A 17,864-nucleotide genomic window follows, 5' to 3' on the forward strand; every position below is an offset into this window, starting at 1 on the left:
GGTGATTGCTGAGCACATTTACACGCGCACGCACACACACACACACACACACACACACACACACACATGAACAGACACATGAAGCGAGAGGTCATAGTAAATAACTGAGCTTTCGTGCTTTCATTTCCCTGGGGCATTGACTCTTGCTTGGTATTCATAACCATAACATGCAGAACCTGACGGACCAGCCGCACGTGTGTGTGTGTGTGTGTGTGTGTGTGTGTGTGTGTGCGTGTGTGTGTGTGTGTGTGTGCGTGCGTGTGTGTGTGTAGGCATGTGCGTGTGTGCTTGCATGCGTTTGCCAATGGTGTATTTATAACCTTGTGCATGAACATGCATACAGCCAAGCACATTTAGTGAAATATACACATACTGCGAGGCATTTTGCAAGCAGATTGAAAAATATACATTCCTGTTATCAGTGCACACACACACAGTGACACACGTAAAGAGATGATAATGGGCTTTGCTGGAATCCTCTATCCATCTTTACTTGCTGTTCCACTTGTCTGCAGCCGCTGATACTCTGAAGACAAATCCTGTCTTCCTGTTCATCTCTCTGTCAGTCACCTCTCCTAAAAGCTTTAAGGGAAAATGCAGACACACATTCTCTCTCTCACACACACCTGCTTAATCCCAAACAAGGAGTTACATTTTGAGACTTTTAATGTATTTATGCATCTGGCTTCTCCTGAATAATACATTCCTATTTGTTGTTTTTCACAGCATCTACTTTCAGAGAGACAGGAGGGGATTGAAAATAATAAAAGTAGAGGAGTGCAGAGAATGGGAGGGTGTCTTTCCAGCCCCGCAGTTGGGAGGAGATTTTTATTTTTATTTTTATTCATTTCGGGTGGAACAAAAAACAACAAACTACAATCAATTTGTGACACAGAGGCATTCGTTTATCTCTAATTTTCAGATTTCTTCCAGCAGCTTGTGATTGGAAATATTCCCTTCATTGCTGCAGCTTACCTTCTCTTCCTCTGTCTTATTTATGTTCGATAGCGATAATGCCCCTGAGTAACGCCATACTTACACTGTGGCAGTTAAAGACAAATTCAGACGTCTCTCGCCTTCAGGGGGAGATTGATTTCCTTAAATCCTGCCAGTGCCGCTGTAAAAACGAGCGAGCAGATGTTAAACTTTCTGAATTTGTTTTGCCATTTTGTCTCAACCAGCTGCTGAGTTATTCGCCCACACAGCCCTCCCCTCCACTTGTGTGTGTGTGTGTGCGTGTGTGTGTGTGTGTGTGTGTGTGCGCGTGTGTGTGTGTGTGTGTGCGCGTGTGTGTGTGTGTTATTCTGTGTCTCATCCGTAAGACAAAGCTGAGTAATTTCAGCGGTTATTGATCAAGGTCATCAGGGCGCCCTGTGCAGCTGGATGTTCACGTTAGCAGCCTAATGAGACGATGTTTACGCCGCGGCTGGAATGTGGATGCAGTTAAATGAGTGGGAGGTTCAGATTTCTTTTGCTTCTTTTGTCCTGAAACATCAGGAATGAGGAGTGTTGAAGAATAAAAGATGGAAGATTGAAGACAGACTGTTTTGTTCTGTTGTCAGTTTCTTGTATTTCTGTTGCAATTCAGTGATAATTGCAGCGGCACATATGTTTTCTATGACTGATACTGTGGTTAATGTGTAAAACCTGCTTTTTTCTGAGTAAAGAAAAAAAAAGTAATAAAAGTTTCTCCTACCGTCCATTTTCCTGCTGTTATTGGAAGTCGTGTGCAGAGATAAGACCTTGAAGGGAGAACTCAGATCCCGCCAACTTCAGCACTGTCCCCGTCCACCTGGGGGATTACAGACTTCTCCCCAGTCAGGTGGGATTTACAGTCCCTCTAGTGAGTTCAAGGGTCTGTGCCAGGCTAGCGTCTCAGTGGAGCTGTTTAGTAAACCTTCAAAGACAGGTGGAAATGAGGGCATCACAATCAGATGCCCAAACAACCTCTGCTGATTTTTTATTTTTTTCCGCTGAGGAGCAGCAGCTCCAACCGGAGCTGTTCGCTGGGAGTCGTCACTCTCCAGTTTCTCTCCAACATGGAGCCTGGATGCCCTGCAGAAGGAAGTTACTCATAATCCATATTTCATCACCATAAGTGTTGGAGTGTGGAAGCAACAGGAAACTGAGATTTGTGTTTCAGATCAGCTCTTTTTGTATTATGAAAAACGTTATTAATGCTCTCATTACTGCATATTAAATATGGCTTCAGGTTAATTGGTCCATTTGCCCACTCATACATTAGCTTTCTCTCCAGGATGTTGCAATGTTTTTTTCTGATTATTGAAACTTAAAATTACTGACTTTGTGGTGCTTTTTAAAAATTTTATTTAAGGTATAACATGATTTTTTTTTAAAGTTGAAATTGCTTCACATAACCTTCCCAACAAAAGACAAGATTTTAACATAGTTAATATTTAAAGTGCAAAAATGTTCAAGTGTTTTCTTGAAATGGGATGCTTAATACAAATAGAGTGAGATTCTGAGGAATTGTCAAAGTGCAAAAGTCATTGAAGTCAAATATGAACAGTTTACACAGGATAAACAAATCATATGGAACAAAATCTTTTTGCAGTAAAAAAAGTTATTGTTTAGTGTCATCAATACTTTCAGTTTTCAGGTTTATCTTTAAAGAGATGTGAAACGGGAAGTTCAGTTGGAAAAGTGTCTGAGAGGATTGGTCAAAATTCAGCCGACTTGCAGTGATTGGTCAGAAAAGAAAAATACTAAAAACATTAAAGTGGATTGGTGAAAAAGGCGCAATAACTGGTAGAAATTGCAAGTCAGCGGCAAATTTGCAAATGACTAAATTTGCATTAATAATTGCAATGGCAACTTCCTGGAGGGACTTTAGTTTATACCCACATGTTTCCATTTCACACCATTTAACAGCCCATACACCTGATCACTGCATATTAGTTTGTTTCTCTTAGTAGTGAGGGACTCCTTCCACTCATGACTGAGCATCGACAGCCGGTCCATCCATTCAGCGTTTATACCTGCTTTACTTTATTGTCAGCAGGAGGTTTTGAATCCTTTGTCAGCAGGTGAGAGGCAGGGTGAACTCTGGAAAGGTCACCAGCAAGTTAGGCTGTTTTCACACCTGATAGTCCAGTAAACCCTGTTTGATTGGAACCAAAACTGCAACATTTGTTACATTTCCAGCTGCTGCGGTTCTCTTTCACACTGCACTGAGTCAAATGATCCAAACCCTTTGAGCAACCTGTTCACCTCCCCACCTGAGGGGGCGCTGCACGAAGAACCACTGCAGGAAACAACACAAATACACTGATTCAACTTCCTTCTTTAAAAATATAAACAAAGCTTGAGTAGCACCAGATTTTAGCGGTTGGAGGATTTCTCTTGTCTTTAGTAGAAGACCACAAGATATTTCTCCTGCTAGTGCTAGACACAAATTTACCCAGAATGCCCTGCACTACAGTCAGCTTCCTGCTTCTGAAGAAGTCTCTGGCATTCAAACTGCACCAGAGTTCATTTCAGCCAAAGAGAGAACTGGGTTTGTAGGCAGACCAGCGGTCGCTATTTTGGTCTGGATCAAAGTTTGTTCACATCTTCACAAACACATCTTCACTTTCTAGGCAAATGGACGGGTTCAGTTAAAGTGGACTAAATAGGGCTGGTGTGAATACACTCTTTGAGTGACTGATTAACATATAGCATGCTTATTTTTCAGCAGTGGGATGAAAGCAGGGACAGAAAAAACATTTCCAAATGTTCAATTCCAAGTGGGATTCAAACCTGGAACCTTGTAGCCATGAAACAGCTGCACCACTGTCTGCTGCTCAACAGGATTGGGTAATGAAGCAGAAAGAAATCAAGAGTCCACTTATTGTTTGTGTGTCAGCAATGACAGTTACAAAAAATTAATTCATTAATTTCAGCTAATTCCCTTAATGCAGTGGCTTTAACTGACAGCTGGACAGAGCCGGCGCAGTGCGACCTTGAGGAGGAGCTGAACGTAAACAGTCGGCTCCAGTTCCCTTGCAGCCCCTCACTGGCCTCAGCTCATAAAAAAGGACCATAATAAAATTTGAGCAGCAGCTGGAGATGGATAACCTGTTACTGTGGGAAAGGCCATGATGTGTTTGGACACTTTGACGCTTTTTATGTGGAGCGTCAGCAGCAGGAAAACATAAAGTGTTTAATTGTGTGGGTAACATCAATAGGAAGCGATGATAAACACCGGCTGCTAGATTAGCAGCATGTACAGAATGTCTGGGCAATTATAGTGTCAGGTAGCAATGGGAGAATTCTTCCTCTCAGAATGGATGCCTCCACTATGAAGATGGAACAATTGCATTAAATGGCAACTGTTAAAATGTGCAAATTAAAATTTATGTATCTGCTGGGCTTGCTGAAAAATATACAACAATCAGGAGAGGCATTGTTTTTCCCAAATGTCATGTGAAATCTGGATTTTAATCTAATCACACTGAATATGCAGTGGAGACCAGGGGCCTCATGTATAAAAGAGGGCACAGTTTTCACACTAAAAGTTGGCGTATGGACAAATTTAGAAAAGTGCAGCACACAAAAAAAAATCGGATGCATAAAGCCATGCTCACGCCTGTGGCCGCGCACCTTTCCTTTATAAATCCTAGTTTGCGGGAAATAGAGCGCAGCTGCTGGTCCGCCCTGTCGCCACCCATAAATACATGTGTAAATTAATATAAATATCCAGAAGTCTGCCACCAAGCAATAACCATGGCGACGTCCTTGTTTGTAGCAGTATGAATATTTGTAATAATAATAATTATATATTTTATTTAAAAGGTGTTTTCAGGACACATAAGGTCACCTCACAAAACTAAAAATAAGACATTTTAAAGAAAAAAATTAAATCCAAATAAAATACATAAATAAATAAAGAGATTGTGAAAATGCTTGTTTGAACAATAGGGCGTTCAGCTGGGATTTAAAGACAGACAGCGTGTCAGAGAGTCTTTGAGTGGGAATGTGGACGTTTATTCTAAATAGAGAAATCATGTGCATAAATTGTACATTTACAAAATAAAGATGCTTTCTGTCCAGAGAGGCACTCGATGACTGCAGCTGGACCAGTACCGGTACCACACGGCTCCTTCTTTAAGTTTTGCTCAGAGCTCCAGGATGATCAGTCTGGATTAATCTAAAGGCTAATAAACCATCATCATCAGAAGATAAATATGATCTCTGAACACACACTCCCTCTGAATCCTTCCATTGGCGATGTTCTCCATCAGAGATAAAACACTCCACAATGCGGCACATTTTTGCACAGCATACATACATGATTGTCTACACACCTTAATCCCCTTAAAAATAATAAAACCTGTTTGGAGTTAATCTGCTGATCCAACCCTGTTTTTTTGTTTGTTTTTTAAGTCGGAATGAAATTACCTCATAGTTGCATTTCATGCACTTCGGGACACAGACCAATGCGTTACATTTTTATGAGACAAAAACTGAGGAAAAGTACTATTTACATTCTAGTGAGGCTTTCACATCCTTTTATTTTTATTTTCTTTATTTTGTGTTCATGTTACCTTATTGTCTGGGGATAAATGCAGTTCAGTTTCATCATTTACTTTTAAGCAATAAAAAAATACAATCATGATAAAAACATCAGGTTTGATGTTTCTTGGTCTAAATAACTGAAAGTAATCAGATTTCAGTGTATTTAGGTGAGTTTTGACACTTTGTAGATTGATGCTGTCCACAGAAAAAGTTTGTGTGGCTGCTCCACATTTTGACAGCAGCAAAAAAGTGTGAGTATATTTACACAAACTTTGACGCAAAGTTAATTTTTATACATGCCGACTTATGTGTAAAATATGGCGCCGCACATATTTTGTGCGCATGCCGCTTTATGCATGAGGCCCCAGATGTTTGCATACACTGAGCACCTGTCTTTTCTCACTGTCTGACATTACAGCAGACTAAACATTTCTTGTTTCAGTTCAATTAGAATGGACAAAATAATTTCTATCTGCTAAAATAATGAGAGAGAGGACTTAAAAAAAGTCTTTAAATGAAAAGTTTACTGGCATTAATATTGTTTTCCTTTAAACAGCTTGGGAAAGCCCAGCTGTTCCGTGTGGCTCTTGTACTGAAGGAGGTACTGGTGCACTTCACATGAGGAAAGAACATTATATGGAAATCTGAAGACATCAACTAGGATTTTAAAGCTTAAAGCCTGTGGAAGGAAACACATAACCTTTGACCCAAGAAAAAAGGAAGAGGAGGAATTTCTTCCAAAGTGAAGGTAAACTAGTAAAAAAATATTTATAAATATCCTGGCATTCAGCAAATCATGTAGTGTTGAAACAACTTCTATATCATCTTCTGACTTATAAACCAAATCTAATTAACTTATTTCCAAGATGATAAAACTATAAACACTGGGCTCTTTAGCTTAAATTACTGAAATGAGTTTTTTCTATCTAGTTTAAAGACCTATTGATTTTTCTCACCCAACAATTAAAAAAGCAGACATTCACACATAAGGTCTGCCTTTGGTTAATTCTGCTTTCCAGGAAAGGAAGGGAATCAATCAACATTATTTTCTCCCACTATTTACTCTGAATAAATGTCAGTTCATTCTGCTCTGTCTACAGTTTCTCCTTTTCTGTCTCCTAGAGGCTTATCAGAATAGCTCAGATTAAATTGCTGTCATGTTAAATAGTGCCATATATCGGTCGGCACAAATGGCCATGGTTATTTCAGCTGTTGATCTGATTAAGTGTATTTGTATTCATGAATCGTGTGTGTTGAGAGAGAGAGAGAAAGAGAGAGAGAGAGAGAGAAACATCTCAGCACTTCTCTGAGATGTTTGTGTAGAAGTCTACCAATTTAAAGATGCCAAATAGGTTTTATTTTTAAATACAAGTTCCCCTCATATTACTTCCTAAAACCAATTCTAGAAATTTAGGTCAGTAAACTTAAACATTCAAACAGTGTTGGGAAGAATAGTCCTTTCCAAGATAGTCCTTTCCTCTTTTCAAGCTCTTGATCTGTTTTTTTCAAGTTTACGTCCTCAAATCTGCCAACAAAATGTCTGGAACTGCTGTTTATACTGCTGCTTCAGACACAAGACACTGCTGTTCCCCTTCTAATCAGTAGGTGTCTCTAGTGAGAAAATATGCCTTTACACATTGCATTAGTCTTGAGCACGATGGGCCTTTTGCAAGTCTGTGAAAACTTGAGATCCTCTCAGAAACAGAAGTGTCTATTTTAACAGTTCAGACACCAAAAATACTTAAATATGCATTAATCCTGACAGTTGAAACTGTCTTAGAGTTATGTCAGAAGCTAATATCTGCAGCCTTCTTTCTCCTCTTACAGCCAATCAGCAACAAGGAAAAAATCAGCACTTCTCGGTTGGCTGTTTTGGAAATGCCAGCCGATAGCGTATCAAATAGTTTACTAGATATGTCAACTCCTAATATTTTTTTATATTTTAGATATACATTACAAAAAATGGCAAATAGGCAGATTTTCACAAATAACTTGTAGTTAAAAATCTGCAAATAGGTGAACCCAGGAAGACTGAACCTCACTGTAATGGACTTTAACACTACAGCGTCTGCAAATAAATGAAGAAAATGTGTAGTTTTAGTTGTTAAGAGTTATTGAACAAATAAGTACAAGAATCTGAATGTGAACCAAAGACCAGAATCAGTTTTTGTGATTTTCAGCTGCGCCTGCATCAGTGGTTACTTCAACCTTCACAGAGAAATTTACCACCATCATCAAGGATAAAGACTGAGTATTGATCCTTATCAGGACCTGAGCCGATCAGAGTCTGGATATTTTCTCTCAAGTGCTTGTGTTTTTGATCGGAGCCAAACACCAACTGGAACCCACTTTGTAGTTCTTCTGAACACCATGTTGGGCCCAGCAGCCATCACTCAGTAGCAAGCGTTTTGAAGGCAAAGGCCAAGCATGATTGGCCTTGGCTGCACACCAGCAGCAGCTGCTGTTAATCAGGACACAATAAGAGAGAATGTGTGTTTCAGGGAGCGCTCTCAGCTCACGGCCCTCTGAGGACAACATTTTTTAGGATGTTGTATCTTTTTATTTTGCATGTTTAATTTTTTTCACCTTTTAAACTATTATGCATGCAGAAGTCATTAATTCACCAGCAAACCATACCTGCAAACCAAATCCAATCAGTTACATGCCATTACTTTTGCACAATTCTAAAAAATAAATGAAGGCGTTGTCTGCTAATTGGGATTGATGTATTAAATAGATGAAAATTGAAGCAGTTAACAGTGTACTGCATCTGCTTTTAAGAGCCCTTTGTCTTCAAGTCTGGCTATAAACAGTGACAGTTTTCCATTAGTTAGTATCATTATTCCCCCCCACAGTCGGAGACCTGGAGGTTAAACAAAATGTCCATCAGCCAGCATTTGTCTCCTCCCTCTGCCTCTCTGTTGGGATTATTGACATGGACTGGAGGTCTGAAATAATACCAGTCACACTTTGACTTTCTGTGTTTTGGTGAAATTTTTCCCATTTCAGAAAAAAAAACAAAAAAACCTTTGCCAGGCTGGATGTGTTAAAGCGTCGCACTGGAGTCTCATTCTGATCATTTCTGCCTGAAAAATTAAACTTAATGAGACTTCTGACATTTTTGATTGCAAATCGTTTATGTAAATTATTGGAGGAATTTTATGTGGAGATATTGTGTGTCTGGCTTTGCTGATTTTGGTTTCATTAAAGTGAGATTTATGCTCCCAATTATTACACACAGGGTAAGATTAAATACATAACCCAGGTCTCTGGGATATGTCTGTTAAGTGATTTGTTTTTATTGTGTTTTTTTATTTTTTTTTATTTAATGTACTCAAGCACATTTACTGAGGCCTAATTTGTAAGTTTGTGTTGTTTTTGTGTGACTGTTCATCTCCACACCATGTGGATGTCTGCCTGTTTGTGATAAATGCCACTTTTGGACGATTTAATCTCGCTCCGTCTTCATTCTGTCACTCAGGAGAATAAATGGGCGCTGTGTAGTCATTTCAGCACCACACCTGTGCTTTACTACGTCTTCCAAGCGTGAGACATCTGCCACTGGAAAAATGGCAGCCATGGTGGAGAAACCCTCAGTGTGGCACCATTACAGAATCCTCAGTTTTTAATCACACTTCTCTGTGGATGATATTTCCAGAGATTCAAGGCCTGCCTCCTCTGCCCTCATGGCGCCTGCTCTCTGCCGTGCTCTCTGCTTCAGCAGCAGAGGGCTTTTTGTGGTTCATTTTCCATTCTGAAGGTTAATGCAACAAAATGTATGAAAGAGAGCAACAGCTGCAGGTCAGTGGAGCTCTTTGAAGAACAACATCAAACACAAAGGAGCATCTTCCAGCCATTGGCATCACAGCAGAAAAAGATGTTCAGACTGAACGTGTCCGTGCGTGTGTGTGTGGCTGGAGAGGTGTGTATAATTGCTAATCCTTTGGCCATCCCTCAGTCCCATCCACATGCTGCTCCATGCTTTGGTTGGATATCTAGCAGAAGATTCTCTCATCCATATTTAGTTGTTGGGTTTGAGTTCTCATTGATCTTGTCTGTTTATTTTCTGACCGTGCCATGTTGTGTTTTTTCTTGCTCCTGTTTTGACCCTTTCCCTTATCTCACTTCAGCACACTTCTGTCTCACTATCTCCATCCCTCCTGATCATCCAACCCTGAACATTTTCTACAAACTTCGCAGCTTTGCTGGTCATGTTTCTCTTAATTTAAAATATGATTTTCTTGTGGTCCATATTTTTTGATGCATACCATTTGTTCTGTTTGGATTTCAATAAAAAGCAGAAATGTATGCCAGTCACGATAACAAATTTTGCTGAGCGATTAATTGTCTAAAAAATTATTGCGATAAACTATTTCCTGCCATAGATAGATACACTTTATTTTCAAAAGAACACATAACACTGGAACTGATAAACTAAATAAACAAAACAAGCAAAAATAAAATGGATTCTCAGTCTCCATTAACAAAAAACGTACTTGAATAAAATCTAAACATAAAGCCAAAGTGGAAACAAATACTGCATTCAACCAAAAGAGTGCAGATTATGAAGTCTGTATACTACGTATATTGGCCTTCAGTAATCACTAGATTTAAATAGAGAAGATGGGCACATCCGGCTTCCTAATGCAGTAGTTCATACTACACGATTTTTTGCCCCTATTTTCCCCTTACGACAATCTTAGATCGTTGGCCGATCTAAGATTGTCGCTGGTGATTTCGTAACCGATTGTTTTTGGCTTTTTTCCTGTAAAAAGAAGAGGCGACGTTACACTGTGTGTGAGAGAGCAGTCACATTCAAACAGACTTGTGCTGTTATTAAATAAAGACAATGTAATCATGCAGTTGGTGTAATCATCCTGCTGTGTTCCAGTTTCTTCTGAAGTCGGAACGTGAAGCTTTGACAGGTTACAGCATTCCAGTTAAGAAGATAAGATTTCAACATGGCGACCCCCTCAGACATCATCAATACCTCTAACAAGCATTACACCACAAATGCCACTTTTAATGAAAGTAGCAGGCACTACATGTAGCATTGATTTTAGCTGCATTCTTACATGTCTTATACAAATTAACATGTTTTCACCACTTATTACTATCGTTGATGCGAGGAGTGGCCATATTGAAACGCAAAGTTGGCCTTACAAGACGTAGCTGGGGGTAGTCTGTGTTGCTCCCACTTTCCCAGAGGGAATCCCAACTTTGAAGGATGTTCCAGTTGATTTTTCCCACTGGGTAGTCAAAATTTCCCAGTTCTGACTACAACCTGAACACAGCATCTGTCCTTTGCACCTACTCTGGTTTAGTGTGGATTCCCTAGAGAATAGATTTCTGAGATTTCAGAAAGACAGTCATCGTTTCCAGATGCAGCACTACTGATGGACATTAAATCCAAACAGCTAGCTGTAAAAAGCTTAGCGTTCCTGTTTTCTGCTCAGACTGTCTGTGTGAAGAAGGGCCTGGATGAACAGCAGACGTCTCAGTGGAAAATATAGTTTCCTTCTGGAAGATTCTTTCACCTCTTCTGCATTTCCTAACTTTTGTAAACACTTCAGTGTTACTAAAAACTGTTGACCAGGAAAATCTGATTTTTAATATTTCTGATAGGCAAGTCGACAGTTGAGCTTAAATTTAATTGGGATTTTGATGATTTATTTGATCTGTCCTTCTTAAGGTCTGAATAATTAAATAGTGAACAACTTTAGTGAATTTAAGAAACAAAATTAGATTCAAATTTTTAGTTTACTTTATTTATACCAAAACCAGTTTTTATATGTCTTTTAAAGGTATTGGTGAGTCTTGTTCTTGTCTAAAGATCAATGATTCAGTACGGATGTTTACCAATACATTAAACTTTTAAGTCTCATTTTTTTGAGTTCATATTTTTCTGCATAACCCGGTCACAGATTTCACATCTACATTTCTGGATGTGTCCCACACCAACGTTTTCTGTCTCTTTTACTTGTGATTTTCCACAGTTTCTTCTCCTGCTGGTGAAAAATGGTGGAGTTTCTTGATTAGAACACACACTGCTGAGTCCCCCCACATTGCATCATTGCTTTTGATTAGCTTCTTCAACCCCCTGCTCCCTCCTTTATCACTATCAACACAACAGGGAGTGCAGCACACACACACGTTTGCATGGCTATCTTTTTGGGGACCTTCCACTGACTTTCATTAATTTCTACAGCCTAAACTTTACCCTTATCCTAACCCTAATCAAAACTCAATTCACACCTTAGTCCAAAATCTAACCCCTGACCCAAAAACAGCGATTCCCCTTGAGGGGATCAGGCCTTCGGTCCCCACAAGGAGCAGTGGGTCCCTACAATGTAGTATGTGTCAGGAAAATGGTCTCCACAAGGTATTACAAACAAATGCACACACACACAGATTTTGGCTGCTGCTGGTGCTGAGGTGGCAGGGCATCACGTAAAGTCAGCACGGGGCTGACAGCTCCCTGTCCCTAATGAAGCATTAATAAACTGCTGCAACAAACAGTGGATCAGAGAGCAGTAAAGCTCCCCACCTGCCTGCCTGTCTGCCAGAGGGAGAGATTTTCAGAGAGAGGATAACTGTAATTCTCATCCCTCCAAACCACTCTTCCCAACTTTTCAGTATCAAGCAGAAGGTTTTCTCTCATTTGCATGCCTCTGATGTCAAATGCAAACTCAAATATTACGCAGTTTTGGGTATTCCAGGTAAATTACAATATTGCACTAATCAACGTTTCAGAAAGCTGCACGGCCAACTTGTTTTTTTAAAGAGCCTCCATTTTGATGACAACAGTCCAAAGTAACTTCCAGTCGCTTTTAATTATTTTCTGTTTAATAAAGACTGCTCATTCTCTGTGGTTCTATAAAAATAAGCAAATGATTCATTGAGACTTACATTTTTAATAAATCAGTATTATTTAACATTTTTTAATTGTAGCATTGGTTAATTGTCAGCTTGTTCCTTTTCAAAAAGAAATATAACTTCTTTTTTTTGCAACATTTTACCTGATCAGAACAGATGAAAAGTTTATAACTTTTTGCGTCCACAGTAAACCAAAGGGCTTGGTGGGCTTTGTCGTACTTGTTTTTTTTTCTGCCAGCTACAGTAAGTCATTCTATTTTGCTCTGTTTTTCTTTTCCGTTTCTCAAACACCAGCCAATAGTGTAAAAAGTAGCATTGTGTCTTAGTGGGATTTTCCATCAAATATTCTAGATGTATAAAAAAATCCACAAAAAGGCAGATTTTTTTGCAAATAACTTGGATAAAAGTTTCTCAGAAATCCAGAACCTTGAATATGTGGGGCTCAATTGTATTACACTGGTAAACATGGGAGCTGCAGCAGTAGTTACCTGAACTTCATGTCATGTTTCCTTTAGGGTAAATCACAATAATATTCTATGTAAATATCAATATTTCTTTGTAGCTCTGAAGGAGTGGCATTGACAGTGCTTACCCTCTAAAATACCAGCTGTTTTCATCCAGGCACTCTAATTTCAAACTTTTTCTTTTATTATTAATGATAAATTCAATTCAAAAGCTGTGAAACATGCAAATTTAGCATGAGCTCTTTATCTCCTTACGGCCACTTGGCATTGATTTCCTTTATAATTTTAAAGTATTCTCTTAAGTCTGGAAGCGCACCATGAATAGTAAACAGATCTTATTGGTTTCTTAATGGTTCTTCCGCTGCCTCTACAGCAACACTACATCACTGACTGATTTCTGTCCCAATTTAAGCACCACTTTAATTAACATTAGGATGTGTCTGTGTTCACATTTGCGATGGTGATACGCTACCTCATGCTCATCCATAATTAGGCACCAGGTACTTCAGGCCCAGCATGTTCCTCACAACGGTGGACAATATAAGAAACCTGCTGACTATAGATATTCTCTGGAAGTCTGCCCATTTAAATCTGAGCCACTTGTGATTAGTAGTAGAGCATGTGCTCAGTGAAAAGACAGATGAATACGCAATAATGACAGAAATCTCAAAGTGCTTTTAGAAGTAGCTGAATCGTTGAAAATGAAAAGAACTCAGTTTATTCTTTCAATTTTTCTGTAGCTGTCTCAGGACACTCTAAATAATCTGACCAGAATCACACATAATAGACCAAATTTCTCAGCTTTCGAAGACACTTATTTAATTCAATGTGCCAAGAGTAGCTGCTGTGAATTTGTTGGAAAGAAAAGAAGTGGGTTGAGGAATTAGATGATGGGGCGAGATGACACTGCAGCCTGCTCTTCAGAGGTACGGCACATCTCACAAGGTTTGAATGTCATCACAGTTGGTTTATCTCACTAAAGTATACAAACGCTATTTTTCCTCTCGTTTTGATAATTACGGCTTAAGACTACAATTCAATTTCTGAGCCATTATGAATAGAACATGAAAACAGATTTATGTGAGCCTTCTTTATAGTATATCTCCTGCGTCAGAGTGTTCAATATATAGTCACAACACTTGGTTAGGCCTCCTTGTACATGCAGAGCTGCATCAGTAACATGGAGGCCGTCTGGTTCTGCTCAGATGTTAGTGAAGCTCAGGTTGCTCTGATAGGTTTGGGTGTCTGTGTCTCATGTTAACAGTAGATTCTTTGTGGAGTTTGGGTCAGCTGAGTTGGTCATTAAAGATTCATGAACTCAGCATCTCCACAAAATTCATCAGTGGAAGGAAGTTGCTCTGGTAAACGGCAGTGCTTACTTTGGACTTAATAAAACACAGTAGACCAACATGGCTCCTAGAATTATCATTGAGATCCAATGTTGAAACTTCACATTGGATCTGAAGCGCCTCTGCTTGTGTCTTTTTCCACTCTCCCTTCAGACCCTTTCATTCCAAAAGAAAATTGATCTTTTGACCTTTTAGCAACCATCCATTCCTTTTCCTGTTCAGTACAGATAAGATGCATCTTGATGTCTTTGCAGGGCTGCAGCTCCTGAAACACTGAGCTGAGTCCCAGTCAATACCCCTTGAGTCTCTTCCAAACTCTTAATGAGATTCACACACTGCTGTGAAAACACACACTAATGTGTTTTTGCAATGAATACATCTAGAAATCAGTGTTTGGCCATTAGAAACTTGGAAAGGAATGAATATTTTCTGTGAACCCCCCCCCCCCCCCCGCAACAGTGCTTTATGGTACTAACCGTTTTCTTTATCCTCAGATAATGTACAAATTACTGTTTCACCAGTTAATTTATTTACTGTATCTGCACATCAAATCAACAGTTTGATTTATATTTTTCTGATTTGTTTCTGTCATAGTGTTGCTGTTTATCACTGTTAGATACATGGGTACTCTTTACAGTGTGTTGCATGTTTTTTGCTTTTTAAATCCACTCAACTTTTCATGAAAATAACATTTTGTTAAAAATAAAGGAAAAGAAAAACCTGTGTGGCTACCCTCTCCACAGGGCAACTGGTCAAGTTGTCATGATTCTGTTGGTCATAACATTGCTTTGACTTATTTTTCACTTTTTGAATAGAAATTCTTAAATAAATTAACGTTTTAGTTATTTGAATTTATTGAGATCCACCTGTATATGTTTAAATGTACCGTAGTAAATCATAATTGAATGCCAACATAAATAGATATATGAAAAGTCTTTGATGAAAATCTGAGAACGCTGGGTGTTTGAAGCTTCCGCTCCTTGCCGCAGACATCTCAGCTTCCTGTTTGTGCAGAAATGTTGCTTCTACAGTGTCACTTTGAATCTTTATCTCTCTGTCTTTATTCTTATCTTTTTCCCTTCATTATCCCTGCCCGTCTGGGATAATGAAGTCGCCTTTGCTTCACTCCAGCAAAGGCGACTGATTTAATTGGCAGCGAGGCTCATTCTAATTTTACGAAGGCAGCTCTGCAGAGCTTTTTCTCCTCCTGCTTTCTCTTCTCCTTTTTGCCACCTTTCACATGATAATAATAGAAAAATACACTCAGAAGTTTGCTGCAGTGAGCATGCTTTTTCTTTCTTTTTTTTTTCATTTGTGCTTGTTACACCTATCACATTCGCCGAAGCTTGTCTGGGTCTGAGAAGGGCAGCTTATCTGCACTAACGCCCCATCGAGGCTACGCTTCATATCCAAATTGGCCTCTGTTAGCATTCAAATAAAGAGAGCCCCCGCCTCCCTTCCCAGGTTTGCTCTGTTCGTGTGCTTCGTTCTTTTGCTCCCACCATCCTCTGCTTGTGAAGCTGCTGCTCCACTCAGAGGCAGAGGAAGCAGGGAGTGTAGGAAAGCCCAGATTATTATTCAGGAAGATCAAAAAGTGCAAAGATGTCTCTTACTACCACAAAATAAACACAGGTTTCTCTTCTGCTTCCTGTTCACTCATACCAGCAGCTGGCCAAACCAAAACAACCCACAACCTACCAGAACTGGAGAATTATGAAGTGGAAGGAAAAATATGTTCCACTTTTTCAGCCATCCATTTTCTATACATCCTTGTCCCTTAGTGGGCTCGGGAGGGTTGCTGGTGCCTATCTCCAGCTAATGTTCCGGGCGAGAGGCGGGGTCACCCTGGACAGGTTGCCAACTGTTGCAGGGCAACACAGAGAAAGACAGGACACACAACCATGCGCACACACACTCACCTTGGGACAATTTAGAGAAACCAATTAACCTGACAGTCATGTTTTTGGACTGTGGGAGGAAGCTGGAGTACCGGTAGAGAACCCACCATCCTCGGGGAGAACATGCAAACTCCATGCAGAAAGACCCCGGGCTGGGAATCAAACCCAGAACCTTCTTGCTGCAGGGCAACAGTGCTACCTACTGTGCCACTGTGCAGCCTCTGTTTTTTCATCTTAAGTTAAAATTGGAAAAGTGTGGTGTGTTTGCTTTCAGCTTCCCTGACTTAGTAGACCCACCTTTTATTTCATTTTCAACTAAAAGCCTTTAGAGCTTTGTCTCTTCCAGCTTTTTTTTCTTATAGTACATTATAAGGTACTATAAGTTAGCTTATAGTACCTTAAATTCATAATATTTAAAATCTTGCCTCAGAATTTGAGAGACGGAGAGACTGGAGGAAGATAAGATTCTTCAAGGATCTTCCATCAGTCTGTTGGTGAGAGCCATCAGAACCAGGAAGAGGCTCAACAACCTGACAAAGAAGGTTGATTCTGGTTCTGGTTCTGGTTCTGGGGATGGCAGTGGAACTTCTGGAGATGATGATGCCAAGACGGACTTTACATAAAATGGAGAAAATGATGGACAACCCTGACAATCCTCTTAACCTCTGACCTGATGATGTGGTCAGTCATTCTTCAATGTGGATTAGAACAATCCTGCAAAGACCAGACAGACAAAATTCCTTACAGTGCCATTAAAGGCTTCTGGCATCTTATTGCAAATGCCTGGTTTCATTTGTTTGCTTGGGTTCTTTGGTTAATGTTGAAATTGACTTAATGTTCTGAAACACTGCAGTATGAGAACATACAAAACAAAAAAGAAATCAGGAAGGAGCCAAACACTTTTTCACACTACTAAATCATTTTTCATCCACTTGACATTAAATGCATCAGGATGTTTCAGTCTGTCAGACAAAATCCCAGCCACACATTCAAGCTAACTGTGCCTGAGCCCAGATCATTCAGTGTGTACTGGATGTGCTTTGTGTGTTGCTGCTCCAACAGGGTTGTTACCTCAATGCCGTATCCTGCAGGTCATCAGCATCTCATTGTTCACATGATAAGACACAAAGCATCACGATGGCCATCTAGTCAGCGCAGGAAAGCCACAAAGCTGTCATCAGCAGCTTACAATACCTGATGATTTTCAGTAATTACTTTTGATTTCACTAAACCATTTTCCACCAGTCTCCTTTTGGTCTGGGCTGCAGTTTAGCACTTTATTTTGAAGATACTTATAAAATTAGGTCTAGAAGCAGTTTCAAAGTTCCTCGGCGCAAAGGAGGAGGTGTTCATTAGCGACTCTGAGGCAACAGACCTCAAAAGAACTTGACAGCAGAATGAGAAAAAGAGGGGAAGAGAGAATGTGTCACAAAGATGAGGGAAGCAAGGTGGGGCAATCCTTTGATCAATAGTACTCCGTATAGCAATCCCGTCTCCGTTCCCATCCTTAATATGCATATCTCTGCATGCGCTCCTCTCTGTTATTAACAAGGCAGTGCTGCTCCATCGTTGGAACGGGTATTGAATTTTTTAAAAGAGACATTTTCCCCTTGTCTTCGCTCACAAATGATGACAGGTGGAGGGAAAAAGAAGCACAAAGCAATATGAAAGTCAGCCTACACACCTTGGCCACACCTTTAAATTAAATTCATCGATGCTGGACGTAACAAAAGAGGGTTGATAATATCAGACATGGGTAA

General features: G+C 39.7%; 1 protein-coding gene across 2 annotated transcripts in view; it reads left to right on the plus strand.

Moving 5' to 3' along the window:
* agrn (agrin) overlaps positions 1 to 17,864 on the plus strand; it is a 552,174-nt gene that overhangs the window by 362,329 nt on the left and 171,981 nt on the right. The window lies entirely within an intron of this gene.

The sequence above is a fragment of the Poecilia mexicana genome, unplaced genomic scaffold (assembly GCF_051168715.1).
Source record: "Poecilia mexicana isolate PSO_F unplaced genomic scaffold, ASM5116871v1 scaffold_7, whole genome shotgun sequence".
Taxonomy (NCBI): domain Eukaryota; kingdom Metazoa; phylum Chordata; class Actinopteri; order Cyprinodontiformes; family Poeciliidae; genus Poecilia; species Poecilia mexicana.